Raw genomic sequence first — 23,014 nt, forward strand, 5'->3', positions numbered from 1 at the left:
AAATTGCTTAGACTCAAACTTTAAAATGACATACAGTGACCTGTAGCAGTTCAGATCTCAGTTCAGTGCTTTCAGCCTTAGCTGAAAGCTGCTTTCAGTTTTCCCCATGCAGAGTTGGCATCAGCTATAAATCTGGACTGAGTCTATACGTGGACATTTTCCTCTTTTTGGGGTCTCTCCTTTTAGGGTTTTCCTCTCAATCACCAGCAAGCTGTTATTGCCCTGACTTCCTTTCCTTGATTTCTCAAGCAAGATAGATTTAGACTCTTTTTCCAGAACTGTGCCCCTCCTACACTGCCATCACAGCCATATCTATGGCCACCCTCAGGGAAATAAAAATAAAACTGGGGAATTCACTTCAATATTTTTGTTACTCCAAATTTTGACTTACTTTCAATATTTGACTACCTTTATTTTAAAAAATTCCAGAGCCCTTAGGTACTTGTTTAATATATTTTGTTCAGAGTATATAACTCTTATTTTCATAAGGATCGATCCAGAATTTATAGCTGATATTTGTGGGAAGACCCAGTATTCACTTTTATATATTGGTAACAGACTCTCTCTTCTACCTGTTTTTTTTTTTTTTTAACATCTTTATTGGAGTACAATTGCTTCACAATGGTGTGTTAGTTTCTGCTTTATAACAAAGTGAATCAGCTATACATATATATATATATATACCCATATCTCCTCCCTCTTGCGTCTCCCTCCCACCCTCCCTATCCCACCCCTCTAGGTGGTCACAAAGCACTGAGCTGATCTCCCTGTGCTATGCGGCTGCTTCCCACTAGCTATCTATTTTACATTTCGTAGTGTATATACCTGTTTTAACTAAGATTTGTAATGAGAGAAAGTAGAGATAGTGAAAAACCATGTGACATTTACCTACTCAGGCTAGATCCTATGATTCCACATTGCTGAGATATGATCATAAATCAATGCAAGTATAGGTGATCAGTCTACCAAGAAAAGGATCAGTTGATTCATGTGTTAAAGTGTAATTTCATTCTTTGTACTGTTTCTTAATTTTCACTATTTTATTTTCTCTAAGCATTACTCATCTCTATGGCATAACCAGACCATTTAACTAGTCCTCTGATTTTAAAATCATTGCTAAATTCATGTTTATTTTGGCAGCTCCAGAATTGTATTACAATGTAAAAATAGGTTTGGATATTTTTCTGTTATTTCTTAAGACCAACTGCATAGGGTAAGATCCATTTTAAAATTTTCAAACATGGCCCCAGACATTGTAAAGCTGGCAGTATTTTTTGTATTAACGCAGTTTAGGAAAAAAATAAATCTCTCTCTTGTACTTCAGTGCATCTAAGACATCATCAACTGTAAGACACACCATTATTTTAAGTAACATCGAGAAAGAAGAAATATAGCTAATTCACATGTAATACAATGCTTTTTTAAAAAAAAATCACTCGAAACTTGTTTTCTACAACTGTTGCTAATGAACTTTTCTTCTATCTTGCCATGGAGTTCTTTTTTAGTCATATATTAACCTGCTGTGTTGCCATACTATTCTGCTCACACACATTTTTGTTTCCATGCTGAATCACAGTGTCATATTTTTAAGGATATTTTAAGGAGCAATTAAGCACAACACATTCAGTATAAATAATGCACATAATCCAATTGATGTGAGGACAATATGAACAGCTATGGTTCATTTCAGGCTTGCTGAGGCAATGACAACTACACTGTGACTGTTTCCTGGTCAGCCATCATCAATTTTAAGAATACTTTTGAATCCAGAGATCTGTAAATGTGAAAATATGTGTTTATTAGTATAAATAAAACGTTACTAAATATTTAATTTTTTTCTAACCAGGAAGGTAAGCACACAAATTTCTTGAAGGAGGAACCACACCTCTAGATAAACATCCTTGTATGTGGCACTTTTGTTTGTTCATTACCTAACATAACATTTTGGATTGTTTTCATTTGTTAAAATAATTCAGTCATTGGAAATTATCATCCTGGACTGTTTTTTAAAAATAAAAACCAAGATCAGAGTTTTGGCTAACTTTCCAGCCTAAGACTAAATTAAGTTTTATTTTCTACTGCTGTATACCTCCTCCCTATATATCCCTTCTCTATATACCATGTTTTAATCTGCAGAGAGTTTTTGATGTCTCCTGAAATAACTACACAGGAAAAATCTGAACCTTACCTTCTTGTGTGCCAAGGCTTTTCTGTTTTATAAAATGAACAGAAAAATTGTGACAAAGGTCAACCTAGGATAACCCTTTAATAACAGAAACTATATGATAGTATTTCCTAATGAGCCCTCTTGGTTCCAAATAAACAACTGTGATCAGAGCACACACAAAGAGCAAACACTCCTACAGGTCCAGATATTTCAAAGGAGGATTTTCCTTAGTTATGTATATGACAATTTTTCAGAGAATCTTTAGCCACTTGATCTGCCCCCAAATGACCTCATCTCCCATCCATCTTTGTTTCAAACCTTTTCCTTCATCAACTTCTTGTTTTCTATGAGCCATTACATGGTTTTCACCTCTATGTCTTCTTCATGTGACCCTTGTTCATGAAATGATTTTCCTTTTTATCTTGGCTTAACTAAACTCTTTTTCATTCTTTGAAATTCAGGGTATCACCTGCTCCAGGAAACTTCCCCTAATCAGAGCACATTTGACTTTTATCCAAATTCTAGTTAAGGGTTTATGTTTTGGTTCTTTTTTTTTTCCTTATCTTTTCCTTTTTAGTAAGATAATCGAGAATGTAAGACAATATATTAAAGGAGTTTTTTGGTTCTATATTAGGTTAGGCTGCCATAACAAAATACCACAGACTATGTGACTTAAACTCCATAAATTTATTTTCTCACAGTTCTGGAGGCTGGAAAGTCCAAGATCAAAGTACCGGCTGATTTGATTCCTGGTTAGAGCTCTCTTTTCAGTTTGCAGGTGCTGTTGTGTCACTGTGTGCTCACATGGTGAAGAGAGAAAGAGAAGGGGGTGGAGGGAGAGGGAGAGAAAGGTAAAGTTCCCTAGAGCCTCTTCTTAAAAATACACTAATGCTACCAAATGAGGGCCCTACCCTTATGACCTCCTTGAACTTTCATACTTCCTTAAAGGCTCCATCTCCAAATATAGTCACATTTGGAGTTAGGACTTCAACCTATAAATTTGAGGAGGACACGAACATTCAGTCCATAACAGGTTATTTAAGTAATGCCTTTAGAATCAGAGAACGAAAGAGGTGAACTACTATTTAACTAAAACTAAAATCACTCCCCATGCTATCACTTAACATTGTCCAAAGAAGTATTCCCCTCAGGGTGGCAAAAGAAGAGGGTCGCTCAGAGAAGGGAACAACAGGGGCTCTGGTAGATGGAAGCTGTGTGAGAAGCTATTCCGTCTACTCTTTTGGGTATGTTTATTACAAAGGAAACAATCTAACCTATAAATAACTACCCTGTATATTCTAAAAAGTACAAATACTATTTGTTCTATTGTTCTAACATAAAACAACTCACAGTCTTGAGCAGTATTACTACCTCATTCCTGAACAAAAGCGAAGTTATTACAAAGTATTATGGATGATAGTAGGGACCATCATACAATGATATTGTTCCCATCTGTTTCTATCCCCTCCTCAGTCCCCCCCGCAACAATCCTGTGTGACTCCAAGATTCCCTAGGACTTCTCTTATTTTACTTACCATATAATTTTCTGATGTCGTGGGTATTTTCGTTTTGCCCCTCCAAGTTGACTCTCTATTCAGTCCATCCAGTACACGGTGTTAGCTGCTTCCTTTTTATTGGCTGCACTCGCCTATTCTCTCTTCTGTTCGTTCCCATTTAAGTAGTCCCTTCATTAAACTTTCATCATTTGCTTTTTTGATTGTGGCATTTATTTCCAGCAGGACCCTAACCAATACATGCTTTTTGTATGTGTCTTTTCCCTAAAAACCTGAGTTCCTTGAGGGTGACTTAATTAAATTTATATTTCATAGCCTAGCGCAGTGCCTGGCACAGTAAATGGTTAGATCAATAAGTATACTTCTCTATATATTAAATTTTCAGTCCTCATTATTTCTTCTTGTTATTGTTACAATTTCAGTCCATAATGACTAGAAATATTTCAGTGTCTGCCATTCAGAGTGCCCAGAAATTTTCTTTTGAAAAGAGTGGAGAACAGTTTTTTTCTTTGCACAGTAGGGATATATTATATAGACAGAACAATAAATCAGACCACCAGACAATGTGTACCCTTTGTTTGTGGTAGCTATCTTACATAAAGTTTCCTAAAGACAACTTGGGGTTAAATAAAAAGTTCATAGAGTTTGCTGAGGAGTGAGAAGCTCTGTTTTATCTTGTACAACTAGAACATTAGATGGGCCATCATATGAAGATGTAACAGAGGAAATCAAGAGATAGCAGCTGAATGTTACAGAGAAGGGGAGAGGAAAAACCAAATGATCACAGCAGGAACAGAAATAGCACCAGGAGGATTGAAAATTTGACTTGGGACATATTGCCCAAGGGATCTTTTAAACTTGAAACATATTATTTTGTTTTTCTGTTTTTCATTCACATGTAGCCTGGGTTACTGAAGTTAGATCATGCATGCAGTGTGCTCATGTAAATGCTTTAGCTTGATGACTTGCTGAATATGCCTTCTTTTGGAGAGGTGCCAACTAGAGGAAAAATATATATAACAATGCAAATCTCTCTAAAAGATTATAGTGGCCCTTTGAAATGAAGACAGGGGTGGGAAAATATACTTCTCAGTATGTTGGTCCCTCAGTATCTGTGGGGGATTAGTTACAACACCCCACTGATGCCAAAATTCTAAGATGCTCAAGTCCCTTGCATAAAATGGTGTAGTATTTGCATATAACCTATTGCATATTTTCCCATATATTTTACATCATCTCTAGATTACTTATAATATCTACTACAGTGTAAATGCTATGTAAATACTTGGTGTGGCAAATTCAAGTTTTGCTTTTGGGAACTTCTGGAATTTATTTTTTTGAATATTTTTCTCCATCTGTTGTTGGTTGAATCCAAGTATGCAGAAGCCAAGGCTACAGAAAACCGACTGTATTCCTTCAGTATTCTTGAAAAGATATCCTTTTCCTTTTTCGGCCAGTGATAACCATAAGTAACTTATTAGATAGATAGCACAATTATATTGAAATGGCAGGTCGAGCTACAGCTCACCCCAAAATGTTTCCTAGAAAATGGTAAAGGCGATTGATATAAATGGAGTTTAATTTGAAGGCAGAAACACATTTAGCATTCTAGAAAAATCATTCTTTGTGTTTGGTCTGAGGAAAACCAAAGGGGAGGATAAAATAATGCAATAAGCATCATCTTTTTACCTAGCCGATTATAGTCAGGGTGGGATGGGAAGATGGGTAGTAGTAGATCAGGGCTCAGGCCCTCAAGTACCACTACCTAGAAAACACAGAGCTGTGGCATAGGAAATCCTTCTTCTCTAAATAGCAGTGACGATAATGCATAATAGATTCTGGAAATTTTGCATACAAATTGAAGAAAGGGTTAGTTAATCCATAGCCCCAGAAAATTGTTCTCATGGTATACGGAAGTTTATGAATAACAGTTAGAAAACAACTTGGAGTTGAACCATGTAGTTTTTTTCTTTCTTTTTCCCCCCTTAGTTTTTTATGATTGTTTAAGAAATACTGTAATATTCCATATGGTGCTCAGCTTTCAGGAACTGAAGAGCCTTTCCTCTAAATAACTTAACACCTGTATATTGCTCCAGATTATAGCCAGGTCTGGTAGACTTATGGATTATGCTCGCCTTTCCTGGGAGAGGTAGAACACACACCTCTCACTGAGGAATCTGTTCGTCAAAATTTCTCTCCACAACACTGTAGCTTGTTTCTAAATTTAAAAAAAAAAGAGTTTATTTCAAATATTAAGAATTCCTTTTGTTTCCTATGAAATAAAAGAATTTCTGATTCCAATAGTCTGAAAAGTTACATTAGCAGTATAGCAGCTAAGCTGCGTAGAGTATAGCAGCTAAGCTGCATAGTAATATGTACTGAAATTGCTGTGTTAAAATAGAGATCAAATGATACCTTCATTAACTTGATCACTGAAATGGCAAACCCTCTTCCAACATAACAGTTTCTATAGATACCACATGCTTATGATCAAAATTGCTTTTCTGAATGTGTTTTTCTCTCCTTCTTGATTGTATTTTACATCTTCTTTCTAGCTGTAAGTTACAATTAAACATAGAGAAAAATAGTGCAAGGCAAAATATACTCTACATCTGTTATACTGCTCAAATAAATACACAATCTGCACAAAACAGATTTTTCTAGTAGGCAAATTGCAAATAACTGCCTTGATAAGTTCTAGATTTTTTTTCCTTAAAGCCACCAGGGACCTACCAAATGTTGCTGAAGGAATTTTCCATGTACTCTAGTTATCTACCAAACAGCCTAAATGTTCTGTCAAAACCGCTTAAGCGGTTGTAATAATTTGTGCCACAAAAGATGGATTCTAGATAATAAGTAGATTTTTATCCCCCCAATATAAATATATTTCCCTAATGCATATTGGTTTGAAAACATACAAATATCTTTGGGAAAGAAGTCTTTGAAAGTGAAGGAAACTTTCTAAAAATCAGTGGACATAGTTGATTTGTCAATTTTTCCCCAAAACTTTCAGAAAGTTTTATTGTTGTTTTGCATTCTTCCCATATATTAGAAAAATAAAAATAAATAAGATCACCAATGAGGAATCCAACACAATTTTATGCTATTTTCCATGAAACTGGTTTTATGTTTAAAACTGTAACTAAAACAATTTATTTTAGGTCATTCTTACCTAAACTATGGAGGAAACTATGGCAAAGAACCAGTACCATTATCAGTCATACTAGAGCCTAAGGCAAAAGGAAAATTCAGTAATGCTAGTTCTATTTTTATTTACAATTTTTATATTTTCTTAATTATAGACTTTCAAATTAACTTTTTAAAATATTTCATTAAAATATGATTCCTCTGATTATTGAGTTTTTGACACCTCCTTAAACTTTTCACCTCAGGCACCTCATTTTCACTGTAGTCATAGCCTGCAAAGAATGATATATTGTGGTTATTAGAATGATTAAATTTATTCTATATGTTACATTAAATTCTATTCTAAGTATTACTAACTGTGAATAGTATTATGAAATTTCATAACTCTGGTTTGTTTTGTCTTGGGCATTATGATACTGTTAGCCATCTTAGCCCAAGGATCTTCAAATAATTAGGCTTGTGTCCTCAGCGGAAGTTATGTCATTATAGTGACATTTTATGTCGTTTGATAAACTACTTTATAATTTATGTGGAATGCAAGACTACCACTTTGATCAATATACTTAAGTTTAGAATGTGTTTTACACTGACCCTTTACTTCAGTTAATTTTTTTTTTCAAAACTGTGATCCAAGGTACATTTAAACTCCTTATGATAGCAAAAGTTCTTACAAAAATATTATCCATATTCACATAATGTTTTGAAAAGCTGCATAGGACACATTCCCAGGGAAGTTCACAGTCCACACTTGTATGTTAAGTACTCTAAATTTATGTGAGAAATGCACTTGTTTAACTTTGTTTAATTCAATTTCTCCTGAATTATTGACTCTGAAATCTTTTTTTTTTTTTTTTGCGGTACGCGGGCCTCTCACTGTTGTGGCCTCTCCGGTTGCGGAGCACAGGCTCCGGACGCGCAGGCTCAGCGGCCATGGCTCACGGGCCCAGCCGCTCCGCGGCACGAACCCGTGTCCCCTGCATTGGCAGGTGGACTCCCAACCACTGCGCCACCAGGGAAGCCCGACTCTGAAATCTTTCAGTGAATTTTTAGTACATAAAACCTGCGAACCTCTATCAGTATATGTACTGATTTCTCAAAACACAATTTAGGAAATATAGTTTTGAAGGTTATAAATACACATTTGTTATATTGCTATACAACAGCATATATAGTGATTTCTCAGCTTCAATATTATTAGAATGTAAATATTTATATGTGTGGTAATATTTGACATGTACATGGCCTTATTTTATAGTTTTGAAAACTAAAGAAGATACGGCAGAAAGAGGTCAAAGACAAAAATAAATATTTTTCTATCCCTAAATGATGTATTAATTCAACAGAAAATGACCTTTTGAAAAGCACAAAACCTATATTCAACTTTCAAATACAAATGCTTGATTGAGATATTTATAATGTCCAATATATCTTTTAATTCTCCTTTTTAAAAATATTTTCCAATATATTCAAATATCTAGACATTCTATTATCAATTCTATATTTTATCAGGTGCTTTGATAAATCTTCCATGCCTTCCTAACCAGTTTAGACCTTTTCTTGTCTTAGTGCCTGTGAATATTCCTCAAAGAAGTGTTTTACGGGTTATCTGAGCTGTTCTTTAAATGTTTCACATTGTAAAATTTCTTTCATCTTAAATTGTGAGTCCTTTGATGATAATGGTTGTATTTTCTTCTTTAAACAAACTATACTAGGTGGCACACTGATTTCTGAATTAATTAAAATAGTCAACTTATTAATAATTGTTAATGTTTTGTTTGATTAATATTCTTAACTACGGAGTAATTTTAAATGACCTTTCATTTTAAAACTGCTTATTGAGAAATTATTAAGTGGTAGAGGGATTAGTCAGGCATAGTTGAATGCATCTGGACTTTAGTAGCAGACATACTGTGGTTCAAATTTCAAGCTCTTTTTTTTACAAGTTGTAAGAAATTGAGGGGTTATCTTGATTGTATACAATTACAAAATAGAGATTTTGCAGAGCTTCTAAGAGAATTTAATGGCATATATATTTTAAAGGGACTAATATCTTCTGTCAGTTCAATTCTTAAGAATTTCTCAAGAACTTATTAAGAGCAGTGCATCATGTTTGGAATAAACTTTCATAAAGGTAGATACTCAACATAATCTTAACATTGCGTACATGGGACTTCACCCAGGGTAAGTAAAAAAACATTTTATTTTCCCCCTAAGTTATTTGCCACTGGATAAGATCTCACTCTGGTTCTATCACTTTTCAAGTCACTTCTATAAAATAATAGATTTTTGTTCATCTTTCATTTCACAAGTGGTTCAGTAGGTAAAATATCCAATCTACACAATGTAATTTTCCAACTACAAAGGTAAGGCTCTCTCCTGTCTTCCCTCTGAGTCAGACAGTAGATTGGGGAAGAAGTGATCCCTTTCTCCCCTCCTGTCCACCGACTTGCTGACCATGGCTCTAACTTCTTCAGTGTTTGAGGACATGTTAGAAAAGAAGGCAAAGTAAGGGGCAAGAAATGTCCTAAATGATATACTACTGTCATTTTGCATTAGCTTTCTCTAAGTTTGGTGGATTTTCTAAGCTGACTCTTTTTCTCATGGGAATAGTTTCTGCTTCTCCAGGATTCCTCCGTTGAGAGCACCCCCACTGAATTGAACTGTTACAAGTAGAATTAATTTCATCCTTCAGCTCCTTCGGGTATGGTTCATCGAAAGGATTTAAAGTGGAACGAAGTCTGTTCTCTTTAATGAGGTTTATATTCCTTCATGAAATATAGCCACATATTATTTTCTCATATGTAAAGTAGAAATTTAGCCAATTTCCAGTTGTTTTAGTTTGCTAGGGTTGCCATAACAAGATACCAAAATCTGGGTAACTTAAAAGACAGAAATTTATTTCCTCACAGTTACAAAAGCTGAAAGCCCAAGATCAAGGTTGTCAATGTTTCTTTTGAGACCTCTCTCCTTCACTTGTAAAGAGTGAGGCCAACTCTCTGTGCCCTTACATAGTCTTCCCTCTCTGTGTCTGTCCTAATATCCTCTTCCCCCCTCCAATCTCCTCTTCTTATAAGGACATCAGTCATATTTAATTAGGGCCCATCCTAATAACCTCATTTATGCTTAATTATCTCTTTAAAGACCTTATCTCTAAATATAGTCACATTCCAAAGAGTTGGGGGTTAGAATTTCAACATATGAATTTTGAAAGGGAAACAATTCAGCCCATAACACAAGCATAGGTCAATCTCGCTTCTCTCTTCCTCCTTCTCTCTCTCTGTCTCCCCCTCTCTCTCTCTCATGCACAGGCACACACTCCACTGTTATCTCTACAGTTAGCCACAGTCTACGCATTGCATTGTACATTTAAGTTTTTAAGCTCCTCTGAACAGAGTAGAAACCAAGACTCCGTGTCCTGCAAACACCAGGAGGTATCAATATATACCAAGCTTTCTGAGTCATCCCATTGTAGTTTCTTCCACTTCATTTGGGGGGCGGGGAGGGGAGAGGGAAAAATTCCACAGCACTCAAACAGTTTTATCCTAAGAAATAGTCTTTTTAGACTTTCTTTTATAATCACCACCCTTTATATATACCCTTGAGGTGACTATTAGGCCAAGATTTGATAAACATTTTTTTCAGCTCCTCTATAAGTTGTCAAACACCTTATAACATATTGAAGTATCCAGTCAATTATTTTGTTCTCAAACTTTTAGGGACTCAGCTACTTTGAGAAAAAGAAAAGTTAGATTTTAGTAAATAAATTTTATCACTTTTTAGGTATTGAAGAACTACTTTACAGACTCCCAATCCTTCAGTTTCTCTAAAGATTTGAACAGAAGGGAAGAGAAATAGAGGGACTGACAAAGATGGTTACATTTACAGAGGGCCCAAGATGCCTTGATAGCATTTTGCTTTCCTTTGTGTGAGTACAGTGGTTCTTGACATTATGAAGATCCCAAAATTTACTAAAATCAGAATTTTTTCATCTCTTTTTCTAAATGTCATGGAGGAAAATTTGTTCTTTAAGATAATTTTGTATTGCTACTACACATCCTCTGCATAAGCCAAAAAGAATGCAGCAGACCTGAATGAGAGTAAAACGTACCACTTACCCACCCCCTCCCACACAGTCACCCAAACGAATCTTTGGCAGTGTATATAATATTTTTGAAGACTTGGAAAAGAGAAACAAGATCAATGAAGACAAAAAATGATCAGTAATATTTTGTGAATATCTCTGTATACTATGTATAAAAACTGCCTCAGTGGTAAGAACATAATTCCTTGATTTGTAACACAAGTGGCTGGAGGATCCATATATAGCAATATTTAAAAAAATGATTTCAAAGTACTTTCCATCATGATAAATATAAACTTGCTTTTATAATAGCATATTAGCCCATTTGTTTTGTCTTTTAAATTCTTTAGGAAACTATTAGTTCCTAGTCCCCAATATATATACATTTGAAAACATACACCCACAAAGCAATAAACTAAATTATGCTCCCAAACATGCTCTTATACATGAAACTACAAAATGGAACCTAGATTCCATTTCCCTCCTATAAGACAATTTTTCCTCATTCACATGAAAGATATAATGATTTGGCTATCAATATATATTTGGCATTCAAAACTTGAATTGTTTATAGCTTGAGATCCATATTCACTAATTAGCACACCATTAATAAAGTTCCTTTATCTTTGTCATTGTTTTTCCATTTATGTACTTTTTAAAATTACTTTTTAAAATTATTAATTTTGTGCAAATATCCCATCATATATCAATGCTTTTAAAGTATTATTTTAAATGAATTACCTTTTCCAGAAACCAATCATGTTGCAAAAGTCCAGTTGAGTCACTTCTATTCCTGCTATTCTGACATACTCAGTTTGGCTGCTGCTCTTTTATAGTGGTATCTCTTGCCAAAGTCAGTCATCAATTATTGTTTGCCCTTTTCTTCATTCCATGCCTTGTCTTCCCCTTGTCTAAACTACTGGTGAAGTCTCACTGTTGACTCTGCTTGCCATGAAAAGCCCAGCATCCATGTGGAGTATGAAACCCTCCAATGTACTGTCTGGGTTCCAAGAAGAGATGTTAAGAAGGCCCTGGTCCACAACTTTTAGCTACACTTTGTCACCTGGTCCTTGAAGGTATTCTGCTTGTGTCTAAAATCTCACCAAATCCCTGTAAACAATGATTCCACCGGATTCTGGCTCTTTTACTTCCAACCATAGAGATCAGACCTGCCCACAGGACTCTTGAGATAGATAAAATATCAACAACATCACTTTTTACCCTCTCTTCCTATGTTCTCATATTCCTTCTTTCCCAGGTAAAATACTTGATTTTTATTCATATTGATAGTTATAACTTATACTGAGGAAAGAGGGTAAGGATTAAATTAAAAGAATATCATCACTAAAAATACGTGTGCTGAATAGTTTTCATTTTTCAGATTGACTCTCCACCCCTTCTCCATCTTATTCTGTGCCCTTGAGGCTAAACTTTGTGGATTGTATCAACAAATTACCTTTCTTTTGGACTTGGATTTGGTCAATGAGAGGCAGGGAAGAGTGAGGTTAGATTACCCATCCTCCTGGACAGATCACAGCAGGTGATAGCTTCTATCTCCTATCACGTGACCTTCTCTGATAGCTATATTCTCTGATTCCCAAGTAATTACTCCTTCTTCTTGGCTTCAAGTTTAGAGTTTGTAATCGTTCCCCATTGTTACTAACTCTAGGTTCTTTACCAACTCTTGCTGGTTTTCCTTGTAATTTCTTCCCAATTTCCTTGTTTGGATATGGAAACTATTTCCAGCAAGAGCTTTGATTCAATCTGTTCTCCATTACAGTGAGCCACATGTATCCCATGATAGCACTTTAGCAAGGAAAGACATGACAATCTAGATCGAAATGTTGTGGTGTCCCTCCACCATCACAGCTAAGGAGCTCAGCCTCGGTCCTCTAATTCCTGGCTTCTCACCTTCTTCCAGTCACATAGTTATTTTCCTTCCCGGAAACTTTCTGACTTAGTTAATAAGGGAAATATTAACTAGCTCAATTTAGTGAGTCTTTTGTTTATCTATGAGTCATTTAATAATGTAAAATAATCCATTTGGAATATCAGATCAGATAGTTTTTCCTGTATTGTGAAAGCTTCGTGTTCAAAAGCCTAAGGACAGTTTTTGAGTACTGCAAATGGAAAGTACTGCAAAGTACTGCAAATGGAAAACAGTCAACGCAGTTCTTTCCTGCATTGTGGCGAGCACTAGGTTCCTGAATATTCACAGCAAGATTATTCTTCAGACGTAATGATTCTTTGTGGGGGGGGGCATAGCCACAAATTTTGACATATTTGCCATTTCTGAAAGACATGAGATATGAAATAAAAGGCCACTATGAACCATTGCTTCACTCTGTGAGAGAATCCCCTTGGTGAGTTCAATTCTCTATAGGATTTAAAGCAATATTTCAAAAGTCTACTTAATGTATGTTAAAATGAGTTGTCTTTACTCTCACTATTCAGTAAGTGTAACTCTCAAAGGATTTCTTTACATGAAAATTCATTTTTCCAGACAATTTTAAAGTATTTTACAAATTAAGTTATTGGAAAGCTTTAATAATAAAAGTAAAAACAATAGTTTCCAAAAGTCATTCTTAATACCATTATCACAAATATAAATTGTGAAAATATTGTATCTAAATTCATACGTTTCATGCAATTTCACTTTCTAATATTTTTGTAAATATTATGTTATAAGCATTGGTCATATTATTAGAAGTTTCAAAGCATGTTTTTCATACTTTTTAATATTCCATTATATATAATTATATAATTATATCATATGTACTATAAAGTGCTAAGTGGTTCCCTGATGTTGGATATTCAGAAGGCTTTCAGTTCCTAATTATATTTTGGATTATTTTGTGATTAGCTTCTTGAAGGATAATTCCTGGGTGTCAAGGCATGAACATTTTTTGAACTCTTGATGTGTATTGCTAAATTTCATTCCAAAGTCATTATTTATGCTCTCACCAAGAATTGGAAGAGAGATATTTTCCCATTTCTGGCCTATTTCTTAATCCTAAATGGAATTACATTTTGGAGAGTTTACCTAGTAAGTGTCCAGTGTAGAGAAAGCATATCTATTTGATTAGATAGATTTCATAGCATTTGTATCACAAGACTTTGAAAAACATATTGTCTTCTATATTCTGTTTATAAGGTTATTTCTATGCCATTTATTTTTTTAATTATTAAATCTTTGAGTTATTTTGTATCTTGGTCTTGAATATGTACCATCTACTCTGACTCTTGCAGTTTTCTATACCAATATAAATCAATAATATTTCAGTTATCTTGACAAAACAACTTCTTGGGAAATGCTAAGTTTTATCTTTACATATATCTGTAATTTTAAGAAAAAAAGAAAACTTTGAAAATCTTTTATTTCATTTGAAACATTATAGAATATCAGTTTTAAGATTTTCAGAAGAGTCCTTAAAACACACCAATGCAAAGGCTAAATCAGACTTTCACTGCTGTCTCTACTTTCATTTCCATTATATTTTCACTTCTAAAGGTTGAACTGTATAAAAAAATATTAACAGTATTTTACCTTTATAACCTTAAGACATTCACTCAAACTATTCAGCAAAACAATTTTCAGTTTCTGACCTTCTGGTTGGTCTTCTGATATCCAGGACATCCAAGCATGTTTCAAGGTGTAACAGCAACCTGCTTCCTGAAAATGTGATACATGATGCCTGTCTTTATTCACCCTAATGGCAAGTCAAGATCCCAGACACGACTTTCCCTAGAAAAGAGAGAGTAATAGGAAAATTGGCAAGCTGTGTTCCTCACAGCAGAATCATTCCCAATGTCATATTATATATTTACTTGTGTTTCTTGATCAGATTGATTATCTGACATATTAAGTCCAAGTTAGGACTCCCTTGATGCGCAAAAGTTGTTTCTTTTCTCACATGGGAGGAGAATAAATTGTAGGAGAATGCAAGCTGCCATTGCCTGGGACAGAAATATGGTCTCAGGAAGTCCCTGTTTAACTTCCCTGTTCAATATTTAGTGGCACATAGGGAAGTCAAAGCCAGAAATTCAAGAGCCAGCTGGCAGTGTACAGAACAATTTGGCCTTGTAACTTGACCCTTTGTGAGTATGAAATGAGACAAACCTGAAAGTTTCTTTAAAAAGATAAAAATATTATAGACAGGTGGAAGTTATTAAGAGTTGGGTGAAATCAGTTTGGGGACAAAGAAGCCTCTTTTCCTTGCATCCTCAGGGCAGTGCTGGGAGTACAGCTGAGCTGCAACATGGACATTTCATAGACTTTAAAATAATTTCTGGACAAAAACAAGCCCTATGGCTTTTTTATGCCTTTTGAAGGCATACAAGAGGCATAAAATGAGCGGTAGGCTCCAGAACAGCAGCTATATAGAACCAAACAAAGTCAAAAACCATGGGTCACAAATAGATTAACTTTACAGGTTTTAAACAGAAGTTAACTTTTTAGGAGTCTAGATGTAGAGACAGTTTTAGGAGGAAATCAGCTGCATGTGTGTCATTCCTTAATGGGTCTCCAGGACATAAAGAAGGGCAAAAATATTCTTTTGAGTTAGTAAATGTGAATGTGGCACATATTTTTTGCAAAAGTCCTCTAATACTAAGACCTCTTTAACAGATTACCTTTGAGATTATTCCCCATCCCTCCCAACTACTATCTTAAAGCAGAGCCACAGAATGTAGGAACAAGCGAGTTGGTGGTCTGGATAACCAGGGTATGCCCCTACCACTGACCTTAAAGTGATGTTTTTATTTATTCAAAGATACTTCTTCTCTGCCACTCTTGAGCTCATATAGCCAAGTTCCAGTCCATCTGTCCTGTCGTGATACCTCAAAGGATCAATACTTTTCAGGTTTGTACAATATTTCCCCTGGTAAGTTTCAGTTTCTTGGTAGCTATCCATAGCTCATATTGTCTTCTTGTACATATCCTTTTAACTTTTATCTCTTAGACTGTTCTTGGTTTTTGCTGTAGTAAGTACTGAAGCAGCTCCGAGAAGCTGGTTTAATATGTGGTCATTGCAAACAGGACACTTTGGGATTACACTTCTACTAAACATCCATACTCTGGTGATAGAGAGCAGTGAAGCAAAGTTCAAAATCTGGAACAAGGGCATGCCGCACCTGGGTATTCCTCATGGAGACCATTTGTCAAAAGCCAGAGTTCCCACACACTTGACACCTGTGCAGTTAGTTAACTGGCCAATGAGGATTCTGATCCAGCCTGGCTCCTGGGTACAGGAATGATGCAGTTCTCCTCTGGACTCTTTCATCCATGGCTCATGTCCATGGTATTTATTACCAAATCATTTATCTAGTTTATTGATTATATTACTTTCCTAGGGCTGCTGTAATAAATTGCCACACACTTGGAGGCTTAAAACAACAGGAATTTATTGTCTCATAGTTTAGAAGCCAGGAATCCAAACTCAAGGTTTTAGCAGAATTGCACTCCCTCTGAAGGCTCTAGGGACGAATTCTCCCCTGCTTCTTCCAGTTTCTGGTGGTTCCATGCGTTCCTTGGCTTGTGGCTTCATCACTACAATCTCTGCCTACATCTGCACATGACCTTTTCCTCTCTGTCTCCTCCTCTTCTTATAAAGTCACTTGGCAGTGGATTCGGGGACCAGTCTAATACAGAATGACCCCATCTCAAGATCCTTAACTTAATTTCCTCTTCAAAGGCCCTTGATGCTGCTTTGTCTGGAAAGCTGGAGAATGGATAGTATGATTACATCTTTCATAATTTAACTCCATACCAGGGTTTTTAGGGCGGTACTTTTTACATTAAAAAAAGGTTTTGGGGCTTCCCTGGTGGCGCAGTGGTTGAGAGTCCGCCTGCCGATGCAGGGGACACGGGTTCGTGCCCTGGTCCAGGAAGATCCCACGTGCCGCGGAGCGGCTGAGCCCGAGCCATGGCTGCTGAGCCTGCGCGTCCGGAGCCTGTGCTCCGCAACGGGAGAGGCCACAACAGTGAGAGGCCCGCGTACCGCAAAAAACAAAAACAACAAAAAAAGGTTTTATTTTAGTCTGAGGAGTCCATAATTATGGACTGAAATAATTATGGACTGAAATTATGTTCTTTCTGGTTGAATTTCAAGAAAACCAGGTACTATGTGTTGCTTATCAGAGCGAGAAAAGTGAATTTCCTAAAATCATATTACTAAGTTTATGACTGATCCTGAGAGGGGTAAAGAAGGAGCCTTTTTACTGCCTCTCAACAACTGCTTATAGATTGGAGACAGTATAACTTTAATATATTGTTTCTCACTATGTAATTGTTATTCATATAGAACAAACATTGTATACGGAAATTAACACAAGAAGAATAATTTGGTTTAATGCTTAGACTACGCATTTATAAAGCATACAGGAATATTATAGTTCTGAAAGTATCTAGAGCAATGAAGTAAAGAACATTTGAACATCAAATTATCTAATGTGTCGTAGTGTTATGCACTGAATTTTTTCCCCCAAAATTGTATTTTGAAGCCCCAAACCCCAATGTGAGTGTATTTGGAGATAGGGACTTCATGGAGGTATCTGAGGCTAACTGAGATCATGGGGGAGAGGGGGCTAGTCAGATAGAATTGTTTGTAAGAAAAGAGACAGCAGAGCTCTCCCTCTCTCTCTCTCTCTCTCTCTCTCTCTCTCTCTCTCTCTCTCTCTCTCTCTCCATGAGCTCGGAGGAAAGGTCATGTGAGGACACAGCAAGAAGGCAACTGCCCACAAATGAGCAAGAGAGTTCTCATCTGGAACTGAATTTGCCTTCACCTTGATCACGGACTTCTAACCTCCAAAATGTGAGAAAATAAATGCCTGTTGTTTAAACCATCCAGTTTTTAGTATCTTGTTATGGTAGCCCAGGCAGACCAATACAGCAAAGTGTGATTGGTCTGTATTACCTTAGATAATTACCCTGCTTTGCACTTCACTGTTCATGTCTAGTTGTAACGTTAATGTCAAAGTCTGATGGAAATGATTTCATCTGTCACTTCGCTGAGACATAGTCAAAGCATTTCATTTTGCGAAGTGTGGGAAATGATTTTGAGTTTAATCCAGTTCTTAAAAGACAAAAGTTGGCATCACAAAAACTCCCATCACACTGGCACTAATTAGTCTCCTCTCTGACAGCTGAAGTAGGTATGACTAGGACTGAATATTAAACCAAGACGGAAGAAACTGCTCTCTTCCTTAGAGCTTATCTTTCTTTCCCATGTTTGAGATATTTTTTCCTCAGAAGCCAAGGGAAACTTGTCCTTTGCTATCCAGGTTTTCTGACCAATTAGAGTACTTTATTCTTCTGTCATTATGACATATTCTACCACAAGATAATATCACAGCAGAGGAATACAAAAACACCTTATAATTCCTGTATAAAAAAGTGATGCACAACTGTAGTATATCTTGAAACCTGAATAACATGAAACATTTTTTCATGTAAGAAATGATTCACACAGTGTTTATTCCTTATGTCTTCAAAGTGAGTTTTAAAAAAATACCAAAATGGCTTACCTTATTGAAAGAGTGGAAGAAAGTGTTCCCGAGATCCATAATCATTGAAAATTCAAATCAGTCGACCATAAGGTAGGTCTTTTCTTTTCTATTTAGCTTACTTAGCACTTCTACTTTGTGCTTTGAATTTGCAAAGTGCTTATCAGCCGTATTAGTTAACCCTTATAATGTATCCATGAAGTAGATGGATGGCAAGCATTAGTGTGACACACATTAGTGTTACTCCTTTGAAAGATGCCAACAATGAAGCACATGGAGGTTAAATGATTGCTACATGATTGCCCATCAAGCCTGACAAAAAAAGTCTTGGTTTCAATTTCCTACTTTTCTAACCCTTAGCAATAACAAGGATAAAACTAAGCATCAGATCATCCACAAAAATCTAATGTGTAGTCTCCTTTAAAAATGAAAGCTCTCAAATGCATTTTCTTAGGGTACTGAAAATCTATCCATTGAGCAAGTATGTTAGATGTATATTTCTTTGTCACTGCCCCATTTAAGATGGGATCATCTTAAAAGGCTATATCATAAATTGTTGTGGAAAAGATTGATTAGTTTAAAAGCTTTTTCCTCTTAACAGATCAGATGGTCATTATATTTCACCCTTTTGTGTGTGATTTTCATTGAGCCATTTTAATCATTTATTCAGTTGAAAAAATTTCACCAAAACCATGAGGTTTTACAAATCTATTTTTCACCTCTGGCTTTCCTTGCTAATCACTGGGTTTGAACTTCTGGGAATTAAGGACAACTGCCTGATTCTGGAATCCATTTCTTTAGAAGTACATTTTTTAAAGAGCTCTTCAATTCTTTTCATGGGTCATATGCACTACCTCATTTATAATCCTTTCTCTCATTTGAGAACATCATTAGGGAATGTTTATGAGTTATGAAAGAATGCTATATTTTGAACTGGAGGGTAAAGAGAAAGATATTGTAGTCAGTTTGATGGAAAGAAGCCTCCATGATTCATTTTTTGGATGAATCAATCCTTTAATTTCACATCTTTTCCCAGGATTTTACTCCTTTTGTTATTTTACACCTTTATTTGGAAATCAATACAGAGAAAAAAGTGTTCAGAGTAAAATTCATAGTTTTTCCATGCCTCTTTTATAACATAAACGACAAACTGGTGGGAAGTACAGTTAAAAGGAGTTTGGCACAGTGAAACTTACAAATATGAATTATTCACCTCTCTTGATCCCAAACATGGGAAATATAGCATATTGAAATAGTCAAAGAGTATCATAATATAATGACTGTTATTTGCATATGTTTTTGCATTTTACAAAGTACTCCGACATTCAGCATTTAATTTGACCTTTATATTAAGTTTGAGAAGTGGCATTATATATTATCATTTCTAGTTGACAGGTGAAGAAATAAAGCCCAAAGAATCTGAGACTTGTCCAAGTCACATGGCTGATAACTTATAAGTCCTACCACCAGGACATGATCTTTTTGACACCAAGTCCAGAGGATTTCTTATTATTATTCCCTCTAATTATTTTATACTGTGAATCTATGGAGAATATTCACAAATAAATCTTGGAGTATATGCAATAATATAACACCTGCTCCTAAAACACACCTGCTCCTAAAACAATAAATATGAAAGTCATGACTGAAAAAGTACCAATAAAAATCTTGATAAACATTTCTCATATTAACCCACAGGGATATAGACGAAAATAGCTGACATTTTCAATAAGTTGTTGAGGCTTTTCACCCTCTTATCTACAATTAACCAAGTGGGTGGTTTCCAAATGAAAACTGATCCAAAAATATTTCATGTGATTATTGCACAAGAGCTAAAATTACTTTTAAAAACTCCAATGAATAACTTATTCCAAAAGTACTTGAGTGTAACTTCAGTACTTGTCTACTCATCCAGGAATCTTGTTATGCAGCCTAAAAATGTTTGGCACTTCACATATCGCCCCAGTGGGCCATTAATGAGAGTTAGCATGCTTCCAAAGGCACCCATTTCATGGCAAACAAAGTCTATCTACCTTATGAAATCATGCCTGCAGGTACCAAGTCTTTAATGACAGCCTGTTGCCTATAGAATCAAGTCTAATCAAGTTGCTTCCTACAACTTTGTCAACTTTATGATGGTAAGCATAGTGTCTTATCAATTGTTTGAGTCCTCCATAAGTTTTACTATAGTTTCTTATTCATAATAAGAGTGTAAATAAAGTGTGTTGGATCAATTCCAGTTTGAGAGTGATAATTTGGAAGTGACTTTTAAAGTCATGACAGATTTTCACATAGCCAGTCATCCTCTTTCCCTCCGCTTTTTTCACCAATAGTGTATATAAAGATGGCCAGTAAGATTTATAGCTGTAGTCTGTGGTTATTAGGTAAAAGATCTAAGTGAGTCCTGTGATCCCAAATCTATGACACATGACAATGTTAAAAATCCGACAGTGAAGTTAGACATTGTGGAGAATAAAATCCACTAATTATGCAGTATCCATCACCCAAGAAATGTAGATTTTGAATTCAGAAAAAAAAAATGGGATGTTTCTTCCCAAATGTAAAACTTTACTCTTGATTTTTTAAATTTTATTTCAAAATACACTGGATCATAGTCTGTAGGCTTTTTAAAGGTAACTTTATATTTCTTAGCCTGAATAAAGGGAGGATTTGTAAAAAATAGTTTTAAAAACTCCACTCCCTTCTTTTGGTTGTCAGAGTTTCCCTGATAACTGAATAATCATATCACATAAGACATCAAGACATAAGAAATGTGACTTCATAAAGGAAAAAATCTTTCCCAGTCCCAGTCTTCTTTCTCAGTTCTAACAGCAGCTTGCTTGTCAGCACATGCTTTGGCTACAGTTAGTGAAGAGAGTGGCAAGGGATCTGGACAAATCCATCCCTCCTATGATAAGAGCTCTTCTCCTCCTGAGCCTGAAGGTAGTTTTTAAAATTAACCCCCCAGTGTTAGTGTGCCTTGACTCATTGGTGTATGTAACAAATCTGTGGCAGTTGAATTAGAATTCTTTGCCCTTAACACTTCAAAGTACTGCTCAGCCCAGTGAGTTAATGGATATTGCTGTGGCATATTACAGCATCCTGATTTCCAAATACTTTCATACCTAAGAACAGAGTGACAGGACACTTTAAGTCATCAACCAGGAAAGATTTCTTCACTCATGCCTTGAAAATGGGAATAACTGTGCAAATCTATACAACTGTGCTTTCCCTTCCCATCTATCTTGTCAGAATGAAAATCGACATGGGAATCAAGTCAAATGTGCTTCAGCAGATTAGAAAGAAATAATGTTTATTTTTCCACTTGAGTCACACAGAGCAAGTATCACTTCTTACTGTGCAAATTTGTCTTGGGCTAGTGATTCTGAAGGTGAAACTTTGAAGGTCCTATGAATGAGAAGCCAGTATTACAACAGAACACACAAATGTGTGCATAAAATAAGGTACTTAGAATAAAATGTAGATTAAATTTTCTTTTTTTTTTTTTTTTTACTTTCAAGACAATATAATGTTCTCTTGAATACTATGAGAATTAAAGAGAAGCTGTAGGAGGAGCTTCAAGATGGCGGAAGAGTAAGACGCAGAAATCACCTTCCTCCCCACAAATACATCAGAAATACATCTACACGTGGAACACATCCTACAGAACACCTACTGAACGCTGGCAGAAGACCTCAGACCTCCCAAAAGGCAAGAAACTCCCCACTTGTACCTGGGCAGGGCAAAAGAAAAAAGAAAAAACAGAGACAGAAGAATAGGGACAGGACCCGCACCAGTGGGAGGGAGCCGTGAAGGAGGAAAAGTTTCCACACACTAGGAAGCCCCTTCGCGGGCGGAGACTGCGGGTGGCGGAGGGGGGAAGCTTCGGAGCTGCGGAGGAGAGCACAGCAACAGGGGTGCAGAGGGCAAAGCGGAGAGATTCCCGCACAGAGGATCCGTGCAGACCAGCACTCACCAGCCCGAGAGGCTTGTCTGCTCACCCGCCGGGGCGAGTGGGTCTTGGAGCTGAGGCTCGGGCTTCCGTCGGAGCGCAGGGAGACGACTGGGGTTGGCGACGTGCACACAGCCTGCAGGGGGTTAGTGCACCACGGCTAGCTGGAAGGGAGTCCGGGAAAAAGTCTGGAGCTGCCGAAGAGGCAAGAAACTTTTTCTTGCCCCTTTGTTTCCTGGTGCGCGAGGAGAGGGGATTAAGAGCGCCGCTTAAAGGAGCTCCAGAGACGGGTGTGAGCCGCGGCTATCAGCGCGGACCCCAGAGACGGGCATGGGGAAGCTAAGGCTGCTGCTGCAGCCACCAAGAAGCCTGTGTGGGAGCACAGGTCACTGTCCACACCGCCCCTCCCGGAAGCCTGTGCAGCCCGCCACTGCCAGGGTCCCATGATCCAGGGACAACTTCCCCGGGAGAACGCACGGCGCGCCTCAGGCTGGTGCAACGTCACGCCGGCCTCTGCCGCTGCAGCCTCGCCCTGCATCCGTACCCCTCCCTCTCCCCGCACTAAGTGAGCCAGAACCCCCGAATCAGCGGCTTCTTTAACCCCGTCCTATCTGGACGGGAACAGGCGCCCTCAGGTGACCTACACGCAG

The sequence above is a fragment of the Delphinapterus leucas genome, chromosome 8 (assembly GCF_059928025.1).
Source record: "Delphinapterus leucas isolate spDelLeu-1000000601 "Yukka" chromosome 8, BTC_Dleu_Yukka2, whole genome shotgun sequence".
Classification (NCBI taxonomy): Eukaryota; Metazoa; Chordata; class Mammalia; order Artiodactyla; family Monodontidae; genus Delphinapterus; species Delphinapterus leucas.